The sequence below is a fragment of the Nicotiana sylvestris genome, chromosome 7, assembly GCF_000393655.2.
Source record: "Nicotiana sylvestris chromosome 7, ASM39365v2, whole genome shotgun sequence".
Classification (NCBI taxonomy): domain Eukaryota; kingdom Viridiplantae; phylum Streptophyta; class Magnoliopsida; order Solanales; family Solanaceae; genus Nicotiana; species Nicotiana sylvestris.
In genome coordinates this window covers 55910321-55934843 of record NC_091063.1, presented here as the reverse complement: position 1 = coordinate 55934843, position 24523 = coordinate 55910321, and positions in this window count along the sequence as shown.

Genomic DNA, 24523 nt, shown 5'->3' with positions numbered 1-24523 from the left:
TTGGAAAAGTTGCAAAGGGCTGAAGCATCTGGTAGCTGTCATAACCATACTTGCGGTTGGACGGCTGCAGGTGCGAGACCGTAGAAGCGGTCGCCCTCTCACAGATGCGGCCAAGGCAGGCCAGACCAGAAACCGTAGATGCGACCTCTTCCTCACAGAAGCGGGACCGCATATGCGGTCCCGTGACCGTAGAAGCAGAAATCGCTGAAGCAGTGAGCTTCATTTAATATGGGTCCTAAGTCATTTTTGCCACTTTTCACTCCTCCTTTGGGCGATTTTGGAGCTTTGGAGAGAAAACTTCCACCTAGCACCTTGAGGTAAGTTTATCCCACCTATTCCTAATTTAATACTTGTGTCTTAGGTAGATTAACCACTAGGATTAAGGTAAAATCATGGGGTTAGAGCAAAACCTAGGGTTTTGACAAAAGTTAGATTTGACCACGAAATTTGCTATGAAATTAATTAGATATCATATATTATTGATCCTTAGGTTATAGAGTACAACCTTCTTCGAAATGTTTTGAAATCCGGGCACGTGGGCCCGACGTCGGATTTTAGGAAACTAGTGTTAAGGGTTGGAAAATTGCTTAAATAGCTAGAATATGATCTTGGGAGCTTATATTGACTAGTTCCTACCTCATTTAACTAGTTTTGGATCGTTCGGCTCCAAATTGAGAGTTTGGGCTCGTTCTTGGCATTGGAAGTATACTTTGGAGCGAGGTAAGTCTCCTTTATAACCTTGTAAGAGGGAATTGTCCACATAGGTGTAATAATTGAATAAATTGCTACTATATGCGGGGGCTACGTACGCACTAGGTGACGAGAGTCTGTGCGTAGCTACTAATATGCTAAGTCCGGGTAGTCTAGGACCCAAAAGCATGCTCTATGTGATATTCTTGTAACTTTATGCTTAATTCAGATTTGTATGAATCATGTTGATTAGGGTAAATGAGACTAGTAAGAGGAACAATATCTTTCTTGACCTTTTAAAGAGAAATTGATTATTTCTGTGAGTAACTGCTTCCCAGATATATACTATTGTCTGCTTGTTGTTGTGTTATTTATATTTGACCGCGTGGCATATTTGATTCGCGAGCGGGGTAATAGATGCATCTATGGTTCGTGCTTTTCGACCCTCGGCAGTGCACAATTTACTTTTATGTTGGATCGGGCTGTACGACCCTAGGCATTACTTGCGCATGTTTCACTTAGTATTTTTCTGTGGACTGAACTTCGTATATGCCTTGAAATGTAAAAGGTTAACTATGATATTATCTGGAAAAAGGAACTGTTATTTCTTGCCATGAAATGCTAATTAATTGTACTATCCATGCTTAGTATAAATTCTTTCTCATATTAATTGATTCTAGTAAGTATCAAGTTGACCCCTCGTCTCTACTTCTTCGAGATTAGACGAGATACTTATTGGGTACATATTGTTTATGTATTCATACTACACTTCTGTACTTAATTGTACAGGATTTGAGGCATGTACCTCTAGCTATCAGTCTGGTGGGCATTCCTGAGCAGATTTCGAGACTTCTATGGTGAGCTGCTTCCCTTCCTGTGCCGTTCAATAGCTAGATGGAGTCTCTCTTATTTATTTTTGCTGTCTATTCGATTCGGACAGTAGGATGGATTGATTCTTTTGTATATTTTACTAGTTGCCCACAACTTGTGACACCAGGTCTTGGCACACACATTAGTAGACTATTCTTCTGGGGATTGTATAATTATTTTTGGTACATTACTGGTTATTACTCGTTCTAATCATAACTTATGGAATTATTGCAAGTATGTTGGTAAAAGCAAAATGAGAGATTATTTGGTATTTTCACGCATTGGCTTGCCCGACAATGGTGTTGGGCGCCATCATGACCTATTATGGAAATGGGTCATGACAAGAAACTTAAGGAAGGAAATCGAGTACAGAGTAGGAAATTAGGGGTGAATGCACTGGGGTTTCAATTAAGGAAACAATCATTAAGAATCAGCAAAACAACAAATAAGGCAAGGAAAAATTAATTAAGACAAGCAGTTCAATTAAACCGAGTAGAGAGGTAAGAATCAAAAGTTTTGTTAAGGAAAGGTGTTCAAATCAAACCAGGAAATAAGGACTTCAGAATAATCAAGGGTCCAATCAAAGAGAAAATCACGTAAAGAGTCAGCAAGTTTAGCAGATAAAATAAGGGAAGAAATGAATAGTCGGGATTCGACACATAATTTTAACAAAATAAATTGTTAAATCAAGAAGTCGACACTGATTCAAGGAGAAAGATATAGGCCTTAACATGAATAGTCAGGATGAACACAAACACATAGAATCAGTGAAAGGTTGAACTAAGAAATTCAGTAGAGGCATATTAGGATAAGAAAACCACGAGACGTTCAAATGGCTAAAGAGAAATCACAAGAACGTGAGGGAGGCCATTAGAGGCCCGGGGAGTGGTGAGAAGCCACCAAGATAGCCATATATGAGTGACGATTAGGGTTAGGTTTGAGAGCATTAGAGAGAGGAGAGGGATTTCAGGGCGGCGGACGGTGAGGAAATGAGAGGGTTTGGGGGGAGGGGGTCGTTTGGTTTATTTTAGGTAAGGGCTATTTGTATCCATTGATCTCTATGATCAACGGTCGAGATTGAAAGGGTTTTGGGGCCAGATCAGGTATTACGGTTTGGTCTGGGTAAATTTAAATTGAAATTGGGCTGGTATTGGGTTGAAATAGGGCTAAAATAGGTCAGATTTTAAACAGTAACTACATAATTTATAAAAATAATAAATGAGTTCAAAAAAATATTTTCATGTACTAAAATAATTTAAAAAAAGTTATTTAACATTTTTAAAAAATATAAAAGACCATTTTATGCATCAATAATGTAATTATGCATTAGTATGGACTATTATTGCAAATATGTGTAATTTAGCCTAAAAATGTAAATATAATCACAAACATGCACCTAAAATATTTAAACACTATATTAGCATAAATAAAGAATTTAGATGACTAAATCATTACTAAAGTAATTTGGAGGATAATTATTGGGTATTTTATAAATAAAAGAGAAGAAATAAATTGATTTGGAGCTTTTATAAAAATTATAGAAAAATGATAAAAATATTTGTGCATGCTTATAACTGCATGTGTTATTTTGAAAGTATATATATGTATTTAAATATATGAGAAAAAATTGGGTGTCAACAACTGCCCCTCTTTACCCGGGAAGGATGAAATAGTTTTCGGGTAAAGATATAATGGCCAATTTTGACCCATCGGGATATTTTGAAAGATAGAGGCCGGACTTTGGTCTTTGAGCTGCCTATATATCCCTAGTTTTATAAGAATCAGGCCATGTATAGTTCTAGATTCATTGGTGGAATATACCGATGAAGTCATTGCAAGAACGGACACGAGATGCAAGAGAGGGTATGGTGAGCGGCTAAGTTTGAGATAGTTGAAGGAACTGGAGCGAGGTCGCTCCTGCTAGGATAGCGGTTGCTTGCTAGTCAACTGTAGATAAAGAGATGCTACAGACATGTATTTGTGCGAAAATTTAAACATGATGTAGATTCCCTTTGGACCATGAAAATTGTCTTTGGACGGTTAAGGATGACGTCCTAGGCCATGAATTGTTTAATGAGGGATTCACAAGCCATGGAATGGTGTTCTCAGGCCATGCAGATGGTGCCTCCGAACCATGACGCCTTTGTATAATGATATGCAAATTTGAGGGACCCTCAGGCCATGGCATGGTGTCTTCTGGCTATGAGGATGATGCATTTTAGACTATGACGCCTTTGGATAGATTGGCAATATTTTTGCCCATGAGATACAATAATACGATGCTACCAAGACAAGGCTTAGTCTTGTGAAATGCATGGCAGGGCTTAGACCGATTGAAAAATGTGGATAGTACTAGAATAGAGCAATATTTATGTAAGGTAGGACAGTGCTTAGTCTCGTGCAAATGTGGAGGCAAGGATTAGCCTCACGCAAATGTGAAGGCAGGGATTAGTCTCATGCAAATATGGAGGCAGGGATTAGCCTCATGCAAATAGGGAGGCAGGATTAGCCTCACGCAAATGGGGAGGTAAGGATTAGCCTCATGCAGGTGTAGAGGCAGGGATTAGCCTCATGCAGGTGTAGAGGAAGGGATTAGACACATGCGAATATGGAGGTGGGGATTAGTCTCATGCAAATGGGGAGGCAAGGATTGGCCTCATGCAGATATGGAGGCAGGGATTAGCCTCATGTAGATAGGGAGGCAAGGATTAACCTCATGCAAGTATGAAGGCAGGGATTAGCCTCATGCAAGTATAGAGGTAGGGATTAGCCTCATGCACATAGGGAGGCAGGGATTAGCCTCATGCAGATATGGAGGCAAAGATTAGCCTCATACAAGTATTGAGGCAGGGATTAGCCTCATGCAAATATGGAGGCAGGGATTAGCCTCATGCAGATATGGAGGCAGGGATTAGCCTCATGCAGATAGGGAGGCAGGGATTAGCCTCATGCAGATAGGGAGGCAGGGATTAGCCTCATGCAAATATGGAGGCAATGATTAGCCTCATGCAAATAGAGAGGCAGGGATTAGCCTCATGCAGGTATGAGGGTAGGGATTAGCCTCATGCAAATATGCGGGACAATGCTTAGTCCTATGCAAAGAGCGCGTAGCAAATGAGAGTAGTATATTTCTTAGCTGGATATATATTCGGTGTCTGATGGCCGGATCGATAGTGAATTTGCTTTGTGTATACATATTTGCGAATTCTATCTTCACGTCAAATGTGTCTGCGTTCAAAGAAAAATTATAAGTTTTGTGAAGGAAGGTTAGTTCGTGCTTTCGTCTGTTGGCCTTGCTTTGCTCTGTTCTGGAGGCCTTATTTAAGTTTCCCTGGGTAACACCTGACTGGTATGAAAAATAGAGTTTTTTTTCCGAAAATATGCAATTATTGATAAAAGGAAAGTCATTTTAGAAACATATTGATATATCAAGTGAGTTTTAGATGAACTAGTGACTGTAACACATTTCTGAGACATTACAACTTCTTGTGTTAGAATTTTGAGGGTCCTCCTAAAAATTATGCCCTATTTTGGTGGATGATCTTTTGACCGTTTGCGGATAATAGGCCTTGCTGAACCTTCTTCAAAATTTTGAGAATCCTTCTCAAAATCTGCCCCAATTTATTAACCGATTTCTGACTGTCTGACATACGCTTGCGTTGGCTGGACTTGCTCCGGAATTTTGAGGGTCCTCCTCAAAATTCTGCCCCGGTTTTTTATCTTTGGGGAAATGGAAATTTTATTATGATATGACCGAACCCATAAGGCTGCCTACATATCCCCTCCTAAACGGAAATCAGGTCAATCGTAGTTCAATTACATCAGATGAGGAAATGTAAATAATCTAAGCATAGTATCTCTTGACTGCGTCTGAATTGATTGGTTTTGGCCAAATTTCTCCATCCATTTTTGTAAGTATGAGTGCTCCTCCTGTTAGCACCATGTGAACCATGTACGGACCATGCTAGTTGGGAGAGAATTTCCCTTTGGCTTCATTTTGATGTGGGAATATCTTCTTTAGTATCAGCTGTCCTGACACAAATTGCCTTGGTTTGACCCTTTTGTTGAAAGCTCTGGACATTTTGTTCTGGTAAAGTTGACCGTGACATACTGCATTCATCCTTTTTCCATCTATGAGGGCTAATTGTTCATAGCGACTCCTTATCCATTTTGCATCGCTGAGTTCGGCTTCCTGTATGATTCTTAAAGAAGGAATCTCTACCTCGGCTGGGATGACAACCTTGGTACCATAAACCAGCATGTAAGGGGTTGCTCCGGTTGATGTGCGAACTGTAGTGCGGTATCCCAACAAAGCAAAAGGTAGCTTCTCGTGCCATTGTTTGTAGTTTTCTAGTATCTTCCTTAGTATCTTCTTGATATTTTTGTTGGCGGCTTCTATGACTCTATTCATCTGAGGTCTATAGACTATGGAGTTCTTGTGCTTTATTTTGAAAGTTTCACACATGGCTTTCATCAGATCACTGTTGAGATTGGCGGCATTATCCGTAACAATGGATTCGGGAAATACGAATCGACAAACAATACGAGCTTTGATGAAATCTGTGACGACTTTCTTGGTCACAGCTTTGTAAGATGCAGCCTCTACCCATTTTGTGAAGTAATCAATGGCTACCAGAATAAACTTGTGCCCATTTGAAGCAGTGGGTTCGATTGGACCAGTTACATCCATTCCCTAGGTGGCGAATGGCCAAGGTGAGCTTGTTGCATTGAGCTCGCTTGGCGGTACTTTTATCATATCGGCATGCACTTGGCATTAGTAGCATTTGTGGATGTACTAGATGTAATCTGTCTCCATGGTCATCCAAAAGTAACCAGCCCAAAGTATCTTCTTAGCCAAGACTAAACCATTCGTGTGCGAGCCACAGGTCCCAGCATGTACGTCCTCAAGTAGTTTAGAAGCTTTTGCGTCAACACATCTTAGCAATCCCAAATCGGGAGTTCTTCTATACATATTTCCTCCACTATGGAAGAAGTGATTGGATAATCTCCGGAGTGTGCATTTCTGAGTGTGGTTCGCATGCTCCGGATAGTCTCCTTTCTCCAAATACTCCTTGATGTCATGAAACCAGGGTTTTCCATCTGTTTCTTCTTCAACATGGGCACAATATGCCAGCTGATTATGAATTCTCACCGGGATAGGATCAATGTAATTCTTATCTGGATGTTGTATCATGGATGGCAAAGTGGCCAATGCATCGGCAAACTCATTCTGAATTCTGGGCACATGTCGAAATTCTATCTTCGTGAACCTCTTTCTCAATTCCTGCACATGGTACATATATAGAAATATCTTGGAATTCTTGGTGGCCCATTCTCCTTGTACCTAGTGCACAAGCAAATCTGAATCACCGATTAACAACAGCTCCTAAATATTCATGTCGATTGCCATGTTGAGTTCTAGTATGCAAGCTTCGTATTCTGTCATGTTGTTGATGCAATGAAATTTGAGTTTAGCAGATACCGGATAATGTTAACCTGTTTTTGAAACCAAAACTGCTTCGAGGCCCACTCTTTTGAAATTTGCAGCTTCGTCAAAGAACATCCTCCAACCATCGTATGCTTCGGTAATGTCTTCCCCTACGAAACGACACTTCTTCGTCAGGAAAATATGTTTTCAAGGGTTTGTATTTTCCTCCTACCAGATTTTCAGCAAGATGATCTGAGAATGCTTGCCCTTTGACCGCCTTTTGAGTTACATAGACGATGTCGAACTCACTCAACAGTATCTGCCACTTGGCTAACTTCCCAGTCGGCATGGGTTTCTAAAATATGTACTTCAGAGGGTCCATCTTGGATATGAGGTATGTCGTATAGGCACAGAAGTAATGCCTCAATTTATGAGCTGTCTAGGTCAAAGCACAGCAAGTGCGTTCTAGCAGAAGTACCGTGCTTCATAAGGTGTGAACTTCTTACTCAAGTAATATATGGTTTGCTCCTTTCTCCCTGTCTCGTCATGTTGTCCCAAAACACATCCGAAGGCTCCATAAATACAGACAGATAGAGTAGGAAAGGACGTCCCGATTCTAGCAGGACCAGAATTGGTGGCGAAGATGGGTACTCCTTGATTTTTTCAAAAGCTTTCTGACAATCCTCGGTCCAACTTGTTTCAACATCTTTCCTCAACATCTTGAAGAGGGTTCACATATGACTATGGACTGTGCTATGAAGCGAATGAAATAGTTGAGACGTCCTAGGAATCTCATCACGTCCATTTTGCTCCTAGATGGCGGTAACTCTTGAATAGCCTTAACTTTAAACTGATCCAGCTCGATCCCTCGATGACTGACAATGAATCCCAAATAACTTTCGTGTGAGAACCCCGAATGTACACTTTGCAGGGTTCAGTTTCAAGTTGTACCTTCTTAACCTATCAAAGAACCTTCTCAAGTCTACTATGTGATATGCGGCCCTCTTAGATTTGATAATGACGTCGTCCACATACACCTCTATTTCTTTATGTATCATATCATGAAAGATAGTTGTCATGGCTCTCATATAAGTATCCCCAGCGTTCTTTAGACCATATGGCATCATTTTATAGCAGTATACCCCCACGGTGTAATAAAGGTTGTTTTCTCTGTGTCTTCTTCATCCATACAGATCTGATGATAACCTGCGAAGCAATCTACAAAGGATTGGAGTTCATGCTTGGTGCAGTTGTTAATCAAAATGTGTATGTTTGGCAATGGAAAGTCTTCCTTGGGACTTTCTCTGTTTAAATCTCGATAGTCAATACATACTCTGACTTTCCTATCCTTCTTCAAAACTGGCACATTGTTAGCTAACCAGGTTAGGTACTCGACCACCCTGAGAACTTTGGCTTTGATCTGCTTGGTGACTTCCTCCTTGATTTTCAAGCTCATGTTTGGTTTGAACTTTCTAAGTTTCTACTTCATTGGTGGACACATAGGATTATTAGGCAACTTGTGAGCCACTATGGATGTGCTCAAACCGGTCATGTCATCATATGACCATGCGAAAATGTCCTCATATTCTTTTAGGAAATGGATGTACTCTTCCTTTTCTACTGGTGACAAGTGAATGGTAATGCGAGTCTCTTTGACGGTCTCGGCGTCCCCCAAATTTACTGCTTTGGTTTCGTCCAGATTGGATTTGGGCTTATTCTCAAAGTTTTCAACTTCCCTGACAACTTCTTCGGGTATTTCATCTTCTGAATCACTATTCTCATGTTGCGTTGCCTCGTTACATGTCACAGTCACCGATTAATCAGGAAAAGTAATAATAACGCTGTAGAAAGGAAAAATCTAGAAAATATTAATAAATAATACAGAGCAAAATGCATTTGATTAAAACTAAAAAAAACATCCAGACGAGTACGGCTCGATGAATCGAGCATTTATTTTGAAACAAGTAAATCTTAAAACAAGTTACTGGAAATCTCTAATGCCTAGAGTGGCTATCAAAATAAAATAAAATTCTGCCAAGCTACCAAGGGACTCAGCGGGCCCGGGATGGTGTGGCGATCCAATTCCTGAGAACAACTCCCTTCTTCACAGTCTGAATAGTGATGCCTTCTTCCTCCTCCTCCTCAATTATGGCACTACAGTCCATGTCTTCATTCTCCAAGAACAAATTCTTTAACCCAGCTAATGCTTCCTCTTCTGTAGTTCCCCATATTGTATCAGCTTGGTGAAAAGCTTAATCTAGACGTAGCACTGGTTGCTCAAGGGGTAATACGGTCCACGCCATGAAGGCGCCCAACCATTGTATTCTTGCCATGTGTACTGATATCCAAGCCCAAAGGTAGTACCATGATCCTTCAGCCATATTGGTTTAGTGATACCCTAGAGATTCTTCCCTAGCCCTTTGCCGGGCTCAAACCCAGACCATGCCAATATGCTTTCTATTTTACTGCTCTAACGTTTATCTTTCTCGACGGCATTTACACGTTCAATATGATGACAGGTTTCCCCTTCTAGCCTTCTTCTATGTGCAATGACCGGGATGGTTTGACTGGTATAAATGAGGTTATTCCCATCTCTATGAATAATCACCTCCTTACGATTCCATTCAAATTGCATAGCTTGATGTAGAGTGGATGCCATAGCCCCAGCGGTATGGATCCATGGTCGGCCTAACAAAAGATTGTATGAGGCCGGTATATCGAGCACCTAAAACTCGACATCGAACCAAGTTGGCCCCATCTGCAAGCACAGGTTAATTTCCCCAATCGTGGCTCTTTAAGAACCATTGAAAGCTTTCACGTTCATGCTTCCTACCCGTATTTCATGAAAACCTTTGTCTAACCTTTTAGAGTGTCTAACGGACAAATATTGAGGCTTGAACCTCCGTCAACCAAAACCCTGACAATGAATTTATCTTTAAATTGCACTATAATATGCAATGCTCGGTTATGATTCAACCCTTCAGGTGGTAGCTCATCTTCATGGAAGATGATCTTCTGACTTTCCAGTACTTTCCCTACCATATTGGCCATCTCTCCGCCGGTGATGTTATTGGGTACATAAGCTTCACTCAGCACTTTCATTAAAGCATTCTAATGCGCCTCTGAATTTTGCAATAGTGACATGATAGATATCTGAGCTGGGGTTTTGTTCAGATGGTCAACGACGGAATACACTATTGCTTGTACTTTCCTCCACATGTCATCTGGCCCTGTTTCAATGACAGGCTGCCTGGTAGTGGTATCCTTACTTGGTCCTCCTAAATGTTCAGGTGTATAGACTCTTTCAATCCTAGTCATTCCTTGTGCAACATCGGATTCCTTCATTTTTGTCTTTCCCTTTTGCCGAGCTTCAAAAATGTAATCTAAGGGTATTGATTTTGAGTCGAACAGCTGTGTGGTTGATACTGTCACTGTAAAAGGTGTGACCACTTCTACTTCAAATGGAGCGGGGGTGGACGCAGGTGGAGCTACCTCTACCTCAAATGGAACCGGTGCAACTACTTCAACCTCGATTGGTGACTGAGTCTGTACCATAATAGGAGTACGTATGACTACAACTTTATAGTCATCGCCTTCTCGAATAAGCCCAATTGACCCCTCAGGGTCCCATTCTTCATTCGTCTCTACCACATGTACCCCACCACCTCTTTGATCAGGGAGGGGGTTGTTATTTGTATGACCTTGTTGTCATTAGCGTCAGGATCTTATCCTTCAATGTTCGGCACTCTTCAGTGGTGTTCCCCTTCATACCAGGGCGGTACGCCCAAGTTTTGTTCGGATTGACCCATTAGGGTGGATTCTCCAATGCCATAGTAAGAATGGAGGTGACATAACCAGCGACTTTCAACCTTTCATACAGTTGGTCGATGGGTTCAGCAATGGCGGTGTATTGTCTGGGTGGCTTGCGGTCAAAATTGGGTCTTGGTCTTGGAAAGTTTTGGCGAGTTGGAGGTGGTTGGAAATGGGATGGTTGGAAGTTATAGGTGTGATGGATAGTGGCTGGCTGGGAATATCTGGGAGATGGGGGTTGATATGTGGGTGGTGGTGCTTGATATGTGGGTGGTTGTGTCTGATATGTGGGTGAAGGTGTCTGATATGTGGATGGAGGTGTTTAATATGTAAGTGGAGATTTTGGGGCTTGAGCTACCATTACTGCCCCGACGTCTCTTTTCGTTGATATGCCGCCCGATTGTAATGCCTTATTTGTGGCCTGTAATGCCTCAAAATTTGTTACCATCCCGCTTTTGATGCCTTCTTCAATTCTTCCCCAAGCTTGATGATATCAGAGAACTTATGGTTTTCAATAACCATTAATCTTTAATAATATTGTGGATCCTGTGCTCTAATGAAGAACTTATTCATTTGTTCCTCGTCCAAAGATAGCCTGACCTTGGCCTCTTTCAACCTCCAACGCGTAGCATACTCGCAGAAAGTTTCGGTGGGTTTCTTCGTAAGATTCTGGATGTAGAAAATGTCCGGTGCATTCTCTGTATTGAACCTGAACCGGTCCATGAAATCCGATGATATACTCACCCAATTGGACTATTTCTTGGGATCCTAGCTGATGTACCATGACAAAGCATCTCCAGTAAGACTCCTCATAAAGAGTTTCATTCGGATCTTTTCGTCTTCCCCGACCCTGACAAGTTTGTCACAATAGGTTCTCAAATGAACCCTGGGATCACCTGTACCATCAAACATCTCGAACTTGGGAGGTTTGTATCCCTCTGATAGTTCTATATTTGGCTGTATGCATAGATCTTCATAGTTCAAACCTTCTATTCCTTTGCCTCCTTCGACACCTTGAACTCGGCTTGTCAACTTCTTGAGTTCTTCAGCCATGTTTTGCATGATTAGGTCCTTCTCGGAGGATTCTGGGGTATAGGAGATTGGTTGGATAGAGTGAGGCACAGTTTTCATGTTTATGGGGTTGTTTCGGTGAGTGCCCGGTGTTGGGTGTAATGGTGGTTATTAGTAGAGTTTTGAGGATCGGGAATGGGTTGTGGTGTGTTTTGGGGAGTGTGGTAAGTGGCGGTTGGTGGGTAATGAATTGATTGATGGTGGTGTTATGGCAGAGTTGGTATTGGTTGGGGATTGAGATTTTGGGGTGGGGATGCATATTGATACTATGCAGGAGGGTTTTGCGGATGCTGGTTTGGTGTGTTTTGGGGAGGTGCTGGGTTCTTTGTGTTTTGTTGGTTGATGTTGGGGACATTCAGGGTGAGTGACAAGTTTGCCAAGTTGCGGACCTGCTCCAGCTCTCCCTGTAGCTCCAATATCTTTTGTTTCAACCTCAAGACTAGATAATTTGGTGCTGGAGTACTCCGACCGTCTGAAGCTTCTGCGTTCTCAGCATTTTCCTTTCGAATGCCACTTAAATCGTCCATTTTTATTTTTCCTTTGCCTTTTGTATAAATGGAGGTGGAGGAGGTGGAGGGCCTCTATATCTAGTGTGATATGCTGACATGCCAGTATGAGCGAACCAACCTTAGGGGATAGGAATAAGAAATAAAGAAAAAACGAAAAAGTAAACAAGTCAGTAAGGATTCTAAAATGTTTGCAATATTTGAATACATATTGCGGGAATGTAAATTCGTGCCCTAATTTGGGAGCCTCGTTGTGCCCGAGGTAGGACTAGCGACAAATAAATTTGGAGAACTTTAGATGCCAGTAATGCTTCATTTCATAATGTGAAAACAGACGAATCCCAAAACGACACTAAGATAATAGAAAAGTATGTCACAATTGGCACTTGGCCTTATTACGTTTATGAAAGCAAATAAATCTAGCCTACTTGGTCCCAGAAGGACCTTCCCCAAATTTGATCTTCTTGACTCCATCGTACAGGTTCCCCAGCTCGCGCAAACCCAGCAGTAGGTAGGCTCTGACCAGATGTCCTCCTTCACTACCTTCAGCATTCTGGCAATCCCCATTCCTCTTTATGACTTTTCCCTATAGCTCCACTAATCCTTGCTCCAGATATTCGAACTTTTTGTTGGAAGTGACAACCATTTCTTTTCATTCATCTATCAACCTCATGTTTCTCTTGTGTATTTCCTAGTGCTCATTCTCAAAGTCGTGGACCCTCTTGTGCAGCCTGTTGTATTTGACTTGAGCTTCAACTTCTTCTTCTATGATCATATTCCCTCGACCAGCTCTTGGCATCACCATCCCCTTCAGATTGTCCTTTAACCACGCTGGGTAGAGAGGTTCACACCTCGTATCATACCTGTTTGGATCAATAGTGTTCTTTTCCACAATGATCTTGCAGTGCCACATGTGCTGAGCTTGGCACTTGTAAGGGACATCATCATCCTGAAAGTTTGCTCTAAAATGGCTCATTTTGGCGATCTTGGGTACAACCTGTTTCCTGCCTGCTTGCCTCATGACTCGGATAGGGACATAAGGGTATATCCCTCTCAACACAATCATCACCAAGTGTGGAGCGTCCCTGGATCTGATGATGAATTCGTCTGTTGGGAACCATTCAAACATCCATTACACCTGTTCCTCGGTCAGATTATCAAAGAACTCTATCCACTCTTTGGTGCTTTTCGGCTGAGCAAACCTGTCCAGAATGTAAGTCATCCGCTTGGGGTGATGGAAGGCAATAGGGTCATTCCAAGCCCTTCGCGGAAATTCTTGACGATAATGACCTTTTTGAAGATGTTCTAATAACCACAACTGCAACAACAAGTTACAACCCTCAAAATGCTTAACCCCTATTTGACAGTGCTCCAGATCCCTATAGATGTCGGCTATGATCATGGGGACTATAGTGTATGTTTGTCCATGGATCCCCTCCATCAAAGTCTTGGCGACCATGGCTAACCTAGTATAGATTCTTTCCCTTTTTATTGGGAGCACTATCAGGCCCAAGAAATACACAATGAACACGAATGCTCTGCGATGGATGTGTCCCAGAGAAGTGATAGAGAGCTCATCGTGGAAGGTACGGTAGGACTTGCTATGGCCATATCTCTCGTACATGTATTCGAAAGGTATGCAGGATTTCTCTAGGCATCCCAAGTCAGCATTTTCTTCAACCCGATCATCTTTAGGAAGCCTTTACCAGTACGATTCTCCTGTACCAACAACCCAGGGCTATCGCAAGTCAATCCTGCAAGTCTCCCAATTTCCTATAGGAGTGGAGTCATCTCTATGTCGCCGAAATGGAACACAGTCCTTTCACTGTCCCAGAATAATGTGGCAGCCTCGATCAACCTGTTGTTTGGCTGAATGTCTAGTTGAGAAGGCAAGTTTCCCAAGTGCTTTCTTACATGTTTCTTGTCACTTGAGGAAAGGTCCTCCCACCAGTCTAGCAGCAATGGTGGAATGTTGCTGACCGTACCGAATCTGGGGACCTCGTGCCTCATTTTTTGTAAAACAAAAAATGTTAGGCCTTTCTCCCCCACCAGACTCGACTATTTGTACATTCATGATTAGCATATTGGCTCCAAATTAATCCATAAAACGCAGTTATGTCCGTTGGGATTATGGAAACCCCGGTGGACTTTTGGATAAGGCTCGTCTTAAAGTATTATTATGTGGACAACATATTAATCCGACTAGGTTTGACGATGATGCATGCACAATTTCAATCAGAGTATGGTTACTATAGGGATCTAGACTGGTATCCTCAAGCGGACAACTTGAGGGGAAAAGGCACAAAACCATCGACTGCACCGCTGATCGACTAGTTTTACCGCAAATCAGCCTTTCCAAATTTAAGGATAATAAATTGGAAGAGCGCAACCACTCATCAAGCGTTGCTATTGGATTTGATATGCACGAGTGGAATATGATGTTGAGCATTATTTATGCAACAATAAAGAGCATGTTGTCAAGTATTTGCACGTAAGAAAATAATAAATGCAATATTTAAATAATTGAAGAGACGGTTATAGAAAAAGAAAACAAGGAGACAAGTCAGTTTCAGGAATAAAGAAATCATAAATGCTTGAAAATAGACAGTTAAATTCAAATATGGGGAGAGGATACGTGGGATAGAGCATGCTTGGACTAATTCACAAAATATAATTTCGTTATGGTAAGAGCCTAAAAATATCCCTAGGAGAGTCGCCATGCTGTCGCGCCTCCTTTTTCCTCGCGGAGTCCGGGTTTCGACATTCATGGGGAAAAATAACTCATTTCCTTTTGGGAATTGGGTATTTGAAGGTCTCCACGATTATGGTGCGTTAGGGCACCTAGAGCGATTAACTCTTAGACTAGTTTGCATTACCAGAGATTAGGGTAAGGGCTCGAAATAACCTTTCTCATGGTCCACAACGGTGAGTTCCGGCCGAACTTAAACTATGTGAATTAGTCATTTAAAAATATAAACAGTTTTAACACGTACTTGCAAGTAAAGGCATTCTAAGCACATATATGATTCAAGTAATGGAACAGGGGAAAAGGTTTGAACAAGTTGCACATATATAAAGAAACATAAATTTGTTTAAACAATGGAAGTTGGGAAAGAGGGGTCCTAGGTTGGTTAGCCTATAGGATCACACCCACACAATGCCCAATAAACACTCCTTAACGAGGGGCTACACGTAACATTAGCGCATAGTCATCATATTCCTTACTACCCAATCCCCTCCCCTTGGTCATAGCCTAAAGCGTTCTATAAACTTTGAAAGATACCCTACGCGTGCATTAACCGTCCCTTTCTTGTGGCCCTGGAGGTATTTAGGACCTCTAATTTAGGTAGTTCTAGACCATCCTAAGGTATTTAAAGGATAAAAGTTTAGGCGTCAATCAAAAACAATTAGGGCTGCATTTAAAGAGGGAACGATTAAAGGCTCACATTTACCTCCACAAACGTAACAAGTAAGTGCATGTCTCAAACAAAAATTTCAAGTATTTAAGAGAAAACCTTAAAACATGATATCTAGGTGAGCAGCGATTATACAGTATTAACTAAGACCAAAGTGTCAAAGACCTATTCAGCTTGCCTATTGATTTTTCAAACCTGTTGAATGTGAGCAATCACTAATAACAAAGCGCAATTTTATAGTTGCAAGATTTTAATCGCCCTATAGGCTTGCCTAAGTGCATAATAGTGATGTCCTAAGAACATGATATCTATATTGATTAAGAATGCAGAAAACAGTAAGCCATTTTAAACGGACAACTTAAGATCCTATAGGTATGCTTTCTAGCAGTATTAATTTAAGGCAGTGTTTTGAAAACTTATTAAAGAAGCGGATAGATTAATTAATTAAACCAATTCAGAATGAACAAACATGAATTGAACTGACTTTTCTAACTGAACTATTTTAGGTCTTATAGGCATGATTACTAATTAATCAAGGTAAAACAAACAACATTCATTTAACCAAAGTGAAACCCCTATAGGCATGATTTCTATAGAGATGATTTCAACCCTATAGGCATGATCTCTATTATTAAAGCCATTTTAGATCCTATAGGCATAATTTCTAATTGTGTTGAAGTAAAGCAAATATAACAAACACATTTGAATCAACATGGACCCTATAGGCATCGTATCTACCCAATTTGCCCAATGTACATAACTACCCTCTATTTTTCACTAATCACCCCACTGTTTGTTTACAATAATTATTACACACCAATGAATCAAATGAAATATTTTCATAAATAGAAAATTAATCTATAGGGAGCCTGAAGTAGGCCCAAATGAATTCCAAGCATCCAATAGCCCCAAATGCCCAAAGTTCCATAGCCAAATTCGTGTCTAGGTGTGTCAGAGTTCCCTAAGGATCTCAAGGATCCTGGGCAGTGCTCACATCTAGACCTTTTCAAAAATAATAACCGATTTAGGTGCAGTGTTGAAAGGCCAACTTTGACATGGCAGAGTTTAGAGAATTCTTAAGGATCTCAAGGCAGTACACATATTAGAGGTGCATAACCTAGTATTCTAAGAGTAAAGTGAGAGTGCTTGACATAATTTTGAAAAGGTTTTGAAAATAGTACAGAGATGACTTTAGGAGTGAAAAGGTTTTTTAAAATAGAAAATAGTTTGGTCGTAAAAGACAGTTTGAGAAGAGTACCAAAACTCTTTTGAAGACAACAGACGATCAATTGGTCCTAAAAACATCCAAATTCAAAAACACTCAACAAACAGATCTCACATGGGGATAAAGGGATTGGGGCACATGAGAGTCACATTGGGGGTACATAGATAGGGTATAGAGGAAGCATATAGTCAACAAACTGCATAAAACACTTAGTGTCTTAGAGACTTAGCAGGCTAGTCATGGACAGTAAATAGTTAAGACATAGATCATAGTTGTAATACAAAAAGCCTGACATGTCTTGAATTGGATTAAACATACATCAAATAGCCAACATGATCACATAATTAGGGGATTGAACAAATATTCACAAACATATTGGTTAAGTATCAAATAACTAGGTGAAGTGTAGATATGCTAATCATACATTGAACATGACAGAGTTTAGACATGCTAGGCAAAGAAGTAAGCAGGAATATAAGTTGAATTCATAGCTGATGAACTAGTGCAGGAATGAAACACATAGGGTTTGGATTTCAAAATTTAACTAGAGACATACTAGTTGAAGAAAAGAGTGCAGAATATAAAGCAGATGTACTTCCAATATCTAGCCTTGGCTTTTGCCGGCTAGACCAATGAATATCACAAGTAGCAGAGGAGAAAAGAGAGCTTTAGAGCGTAAGTGTGCTATTTGTGAACTAATGTTCGTTATTAGAAGTGAGAATAGGAGGGAGTTTATATAGTAATCAAAAGCTTAGAAAAATAAGGTAAGGGATCAATTAAGTAGCAATTAGAGAAATTCAGGGAATCAATCACATGTAAAATTAGTAAGTCTTCCCTTTAATCAAGGGATAATTAATGGTAAAAGTAGGACAAATACTTAAGGAAGGAAATCGAGTACAGAGTAGGTAATTAGGGGTGAATGCACATGGGTTTCAATTAAGGAAACAATCAGTAAGAATCAGCAAAATAACAAATAAGTCAAGGAAAAATTAATTAAGGCAAGCAGTTCAATTAAACCGAGTAGAGAGATAAGAATCAAAAGTTTCGTTAAGGAAAGGTGTTCAAATCAAACCAGGAAATAAGGACTTCAGAATAATCAAGGGTCCAATCAAAGAGAAAATCACGTAAAGAGTCAGCAAATTTAGCAGATAAAATAAGGGAAGAAATGAATAGTCAGGATTCGACACATAATTTTAACGAAACAAATTGTTAAATCAAGAAGACGACACTGATTCATGGAGAAAGATATAGGTCTTAACATGAATAGTCAGGATGAACGCAAACACATAGAATTAGTGAAAGGTTGAACTAAGAAATTCAGTAGAGGCATATTAGGACAAGAAAACCACGAGACATTCAAATGACTAAAGAGAAATCACAAGAACCAAGGCAAGAACACAGTCAGTACACCAGTACTCAAAAACCAAACAAAGAATGTCAAAAATTAGGGTTTTTAGTACAAGTGAGTTAAGGTTATAGCAAACTTACAAAATCAGTCAAAACACATAAGAAGCAGAAGATCAAACACTCAAGAATCATCAAACATTTTGGAAACGAAATTTCCGGAAACCCTAGTTTAGAGAAGAAAATAAAAAATAATTCAAAAATCACACGGTTCTTTTAATAAACCAAAAGATTCTTGTAAAACTCATATAAAAATAGGTCCAAACCAATTCAGATCTATACAGATCTAAATGGTTCAAAAGAAAGAAATTAGGGCTTCGAGAAGAACAATTGTAAGCACGTGATTTTTGACCCTCCCCGGGAATTTTTACGTTCTTAAGCTTAAATATCTATTTAGGACTAGTATAACTATTTTAACTATTTTTACTTTATTTCGGCGCAAAAAGAAAATTTCAAAAAAATATATATAAATTTTAGTTTATGTATCTCTCATAAACTTGAAAAATACAAAAAATGTACTTTATTTTGGTACTTTATATAAATTCGAAAATTACAAAAAATATAGTTCTATTAATGTTTGCAGTCATTATAATTTTGAAAAAATACAAAAATATTACGTCATATTTTTGTCTTTATTAAAGAACGAAAATTACAAAAATAGTTTTATTAATATTCTATAGTCATTTTTAACTTTGAAAAATACAAAAATATTACCTCATATTTTATCTTAATATTTAAAAACGAAAATTACAAAAAAAATAGTTTTATTAATATTTTGTAGCTATTTTAAATCTTGAAAAAATATTTAAAAGGATATAGTTTTGTTTAAATACTAGTCTTATTTTTGGTAGTTATTTTGCTTACATAGGACTAGTTAAGCAACGTGTTCCTATTTCTCGGGTCCGGGCAAAAGAATAATATTCGGGTTCAAACTACCCGGTTTTAGGCCTAATTTTCGGACCTAGCCCATAATAAACCGTGTCCAGGACACGTGGGGAACCCCACCACGCGTGGGGGACATATGCCTCGAACCCCACCACGTGTGGGGCTCATTTTCATGGGCATTGCATTACAAAAACACGGACTGGGAATTTTTTGGGAAAAGAAACGACTGTTGGTCTTTCTTCTTGATAAAGAAGAAAGAAGGGAAATTTTAAAAAAGGAGGAAAAAACAGAAGAAGGATATATACTACTGTTCCTCTTTCTTCTTGAGGGAGAAGGTGAAAAAACCTACGAAAAAGAACGGACCACTGTTCCTGGGTCTTCTTCAAAAAACCAGTCCAAAAAAACCCTACCGGACTTTCCCCCCCCAGCACCGGACGACGAGCTCCCCAGCGTCCAAAACTCCAGCCCAGTCCGTCGACCACCAAGCCTCTCAAACGACCACCCTCGTTCCACCCCAAAACCACCCCGTCGTCAACCTCCGAACAGCCCCCACCACCAACACTCCATGAACGACCACCCAACTCCTCCATCGCCGACCACCGTCAAAATGCCATAACCGAAGACCCTCACGAAAACCAGCAGAAAAACCACCTCCGTCAACCGCCATACCCTCACCTTCCCTCCGTCGACCCACCTCCAACCAGCTAACCCCACAGCGTCTCGCCTGCATCGTCAACAAACACCCAAACCCCCACGTCCCAAGGAGCAGTCGACAAAGAACCAGTCCACCAAAACCTCCGACCACCCTCAACCATCGTCAAACAACCATCACCCCGTCGAGCCCACTGAACCCCGTTTCCCTGTCGTTTCCTCACGCCCAGCAGTGGATCAAACGACCACTGAACACCGTCCAAACACCACTGCTTCAGCTATACTATCCAAACGCGACCACCAACCAGCCATGTTATCGTTGTTCTTTCACTGTTGTCGTGTAGTCCGTTGAGGTCGTCTTTGTTCGTCGAGGTCCGGCGCGTCGAGTTTGTCCGTTGAAGTCGACATTGAGGTTCGGTCCATGGCTTTATGCGTTTCTGTTTATTCAGGTTAGTAAGCCTCGATGTACTGGATTAAAGAAATTTTACGTTCAATGTTTGAAGTTGCAATATATCAATTGATATGATAATTTTCTGCTTATGTTTTACCGTATGCATTTTAGTTCATTTTTGTGTTATGTTATTATTGTTTACTTGATGTCATTTGATTTAGTTGTATTAGTAGTCCTAAGACACAGTTTGATGTTGATTCGCTCGTCCCTTCATTGTCTCAGTTTATTTTTGGACAAGATTAGTATTAGTACCTGTTGTTACTACGCCCGAAATACTCATTCGCTCAACTCCTTTTATTAAAGCTTGACAAGTTATGAGATTGTATTTGTAAAGAGGCTGTAAGGTTTAGTATGGTTAAAGGCGTAAAAATGGCATCCCTTTAAAAATAAAAATAAAAAATAATAATAATAAAATAAAATAAAAATAATAATAATAAAAAATAATAATAAAATGAGACGAGCCTCGCCAAATAAAAGGGACAAATTGCGGGGCCCTCACAAAATATACATATTAACTACTTAGATTCCGGGATTGGTCGTTTAACAAATTTCACGGCCCTACCCCAAAATAATAATGCGCTAGTTGCTTTAGGCGCGCCTTTAATAATGTTATCTCCCTAAACTCGGGTGCACATTTATGTGACCCAAATCCAAATCTCAACGGAGTCGAAATATGTCTCTAGTCACGGGCGCATTGATTGTGGCGTGGCCCGAGATGCATTTCCATGACGTTGCAAATTCTTTAAAAAATAAGAATGAGATGAGCCTCGCCGAATAAAAATACAAATTGCGGGGCCCTCAGTAAATACTTGTTTAAAATTACTTAGAATTCAGGAGGGTCGTTTAGCGAATTTCACGGCCTCCGCAAAATAATAACGCGATAGTCTCTTTAGGCGCACCTTTAATAATTTATTTTCTTAAACTCGGGTGTGCATTTCATGCAACCCAAATCCAAATCTCAAAACATCAAATAAAATGCGTTCCGGATTGTGGGTGCATTTCATGTGACGCAGTCCAAAGACGTGTTTTAAGCGATGTTCACATTCTTGTAAAAAACAATAATAATAAAGCGGTTAAAAGTTAAAATTTGCACATAAGTTCATACTTGTATAAAATCAGATAATCAAGCCGAATATAACAGTTGAGCGACCGTGCTAGAACCACGGAACTCGGGAATGCCTAACACCTTCTCCCGGGTTAACAGAATTCCTTATCCGGATTTCTGGTACGCAGACTATAATATAGAGTCATTATTTTCCTCGATTCGGGATTAAAATTGGTGACTTGGGACACCCTAAATCTCCCAAGTGGCGACTCTGAAATTAATAAATAAATCCCGTTTCGATTGTCCTTTAATTGGAAAAAACTCCCCTGCGCCCCCCGGGTGCGGAAAAAGGAGGTGTGACAGCTCTGGCGACTCTGCTGGGGACTAATAACCCAGAACCACTGGTTCAGGGTTAGAAATTCGAGCTTAGATAAATTGTTATATTTGGCTTTATCTGATTTTTTACATGTTTTAAGCCTAATGTGCTAAATGTTGCTTTTACCGCTTTGATATTATGTGAACTGTATATAAATTGTGCCGAAACCCATCTTCTCTCTGAGTCTTCTAAATCATGAAGAAGGGCGTACTTCGTATGACTTCTTTTCTGTATAGTGTCAAATCCCAATTTAGAACGAGGTTCGGATAAGTTGCTAAGCCGGTGAAGCTTCTGTATTCCCGGTACGCTGCCCCCCCTCGGCTCGAGCTGTCCGCTCGGGTAAGCCAGGTCTAGAACAAACACCCAGGTTCTGAACCTAGTATAACAAAGCCACATGCCGGATCCCTAGTAGGAACGTTTATTTGCATCATGTGCATTTGACTTAGGGGACTCAACACAGGGGTTGGGTCCGTCTAGGACAAGCAACCTGAAAATAATAGACCATCTTATGGCATCCTATGTGCTACATGTTGTATTCAGTCAAGGGCGAATGGGTCATTTGGTCATTTCCAGCATGATGTTATTTTAATCAAAGCATGGGGAACATTTGCGGAATCCAAGAAGCCTTGGAATTCCCTATGTCCCCCACGCTTGCTTTTTGGGAAAACACATGGGGAACATTTGTGGAATCCAAGAAGTCTTGGAATTCCCATATGTCCCCCACGCTTCATATGTTGGAAAAAGCGCATGGGGAACATTTGCGAAATCCAAGATGTCTTGGAAATCCTTATGTTTCCCATGCCACATTTTGAAAATAACAATAAATATAAAAAAATAAAAATACATATAAAAACAAGGCATGAAAATTCAAAAGATTTTGTATGTTTTCATTATTTTCCACAGATTAAAAAAAATAAATCGTGAAAAAGAGGAGAAAAATAACAGTGTAGAGATGTAACTACTTATTTTTAGATAAAAAAAGATGTCCAAATAGTGGCGAAACTCTGCCGAAATTTTGAGAAAATAAAATAAAAAATATGTCTTATTAGTTTGTTTTATTAAAGCAAAGGAAAAGCAGAAAAATCAAAATAATCCAAAAGAGTCTCGTGTTTAAAAATCAAAGAGTCTTGTTTTTAAAATAGTTTTTATTTATTTGTTTATGAAAATGACAAAATTAAAATAATCCAAAATATTTTTTTTCCATTATTGACTTCTTTAGAAAGTCTTTCTAATTGTTTTCAAAAAATAATATAATATAAAAAAAAAAACAAATCCGAAAATATTTTGATTCTTTTTTCAAAGTTGGAAAGAAAATTCAAAATTCAAAAAAAAAAAACATTTTGAGAAGCATTTCTTTTATTAAAAGCAAAATTCCGAAAATATTTTCTTCTTCTTCTTTAAAATAAAGAAAAAAAAGAGCAAATGAAAATTCAAAAAATATATCTTAGAAGTGTTTCTTTTAAAAAGAAAATCAATTTAAAAAAATGCTTCCTTTCTTCTTTTAAAGTAGTTCTTTTGACCGAACTACGCGGGTTTGATTCTCACCGGATGTGAGATGCGTAGGCAACCCTCATCGGGTCCAACCCCACCTTCTCAAAAAGAAGGAATGTTTTATGTTTTTCGTTAATTCGTTTGTTTGTTATAAATGAAAAATAATAGAATAATAGTCTATTTGATTGTTGTGAAAATAATAATAAAAAAATATATATATAGAAAATGGAAAAAGGTCTTCTCAATAATAGTTTATTTGCCCGAACTACGCGGGTTTGATTCTCACCGGATGTGAGATACGTAGGCAACCCTCATCGGGTCCAACCCACCTTTTGCTAAAAAGCCAAAAAAACAAATAATAATAATAATAACAAAAAATATATATATGTCAAATTTTAGTTTTTGTCATAAAGAAGTCGGGTGACGCTGTTTTATCAAGACATAGCCGAATGTTCCCGAAAGGGACGCCGGAAGGCTGACTTTGCATAAACAGCCACCTTTGGGTCATTTTAAGATTTGGTCCAGTTGACCCACACAGCCTTAAAAATCTTCGTCCCCGAGACGTTGACAGGCCGTGTTTGCAATATTGAGTTTCCTATTTTTGAAAAACAATAAAAGAGTCATAACTAAGTCAGGAGATGCTGTTTGTCATAAATAGCCGAATGTTCCCGAAAGGGACGCCGGAAGGCTGGCTTTGCATAAACAGCCACTTTTGGGTCATTTTTAAAACTTGGTCCAGTTGACCCCCACGGCCTAAAAATCTTCGTCCCCGAGACGTTGAAAGGCCGTGTTTGCAATATTGACTTTTCTAATTTGAAAAACGATAAAAAGAGTTATAAATAAGTCAGGTGATGCTGTTTTGTCATAAATAGCCGAATGTTCCCGAAAGGGACGCCGGAAGGCTGACTTGGCATAAACAGCCACCTTTGGGTCATTTTGAGATATGGACCCACACAGCCTTAAGAAAGCTTCGTCCCCGAGACGCTGAAGGGCCGTGTTTTGCAACACCAGGGTTTTATTATAATTTGAAAAGAAAAACAAAAAAAAAAGAAAAAAAAAAACAACCAGTCAACGGTCAGGTGAATACCGTTCAAATTTTGTCATAATAAGCCGAGCCAGCTTCGGCCGCGTCTTAAACCGTTCTTGCCGAAATAGCCTTAGAGTATCTTCAGTTGTCGAAAGGTTATTTTCGTAAAAGAATGGA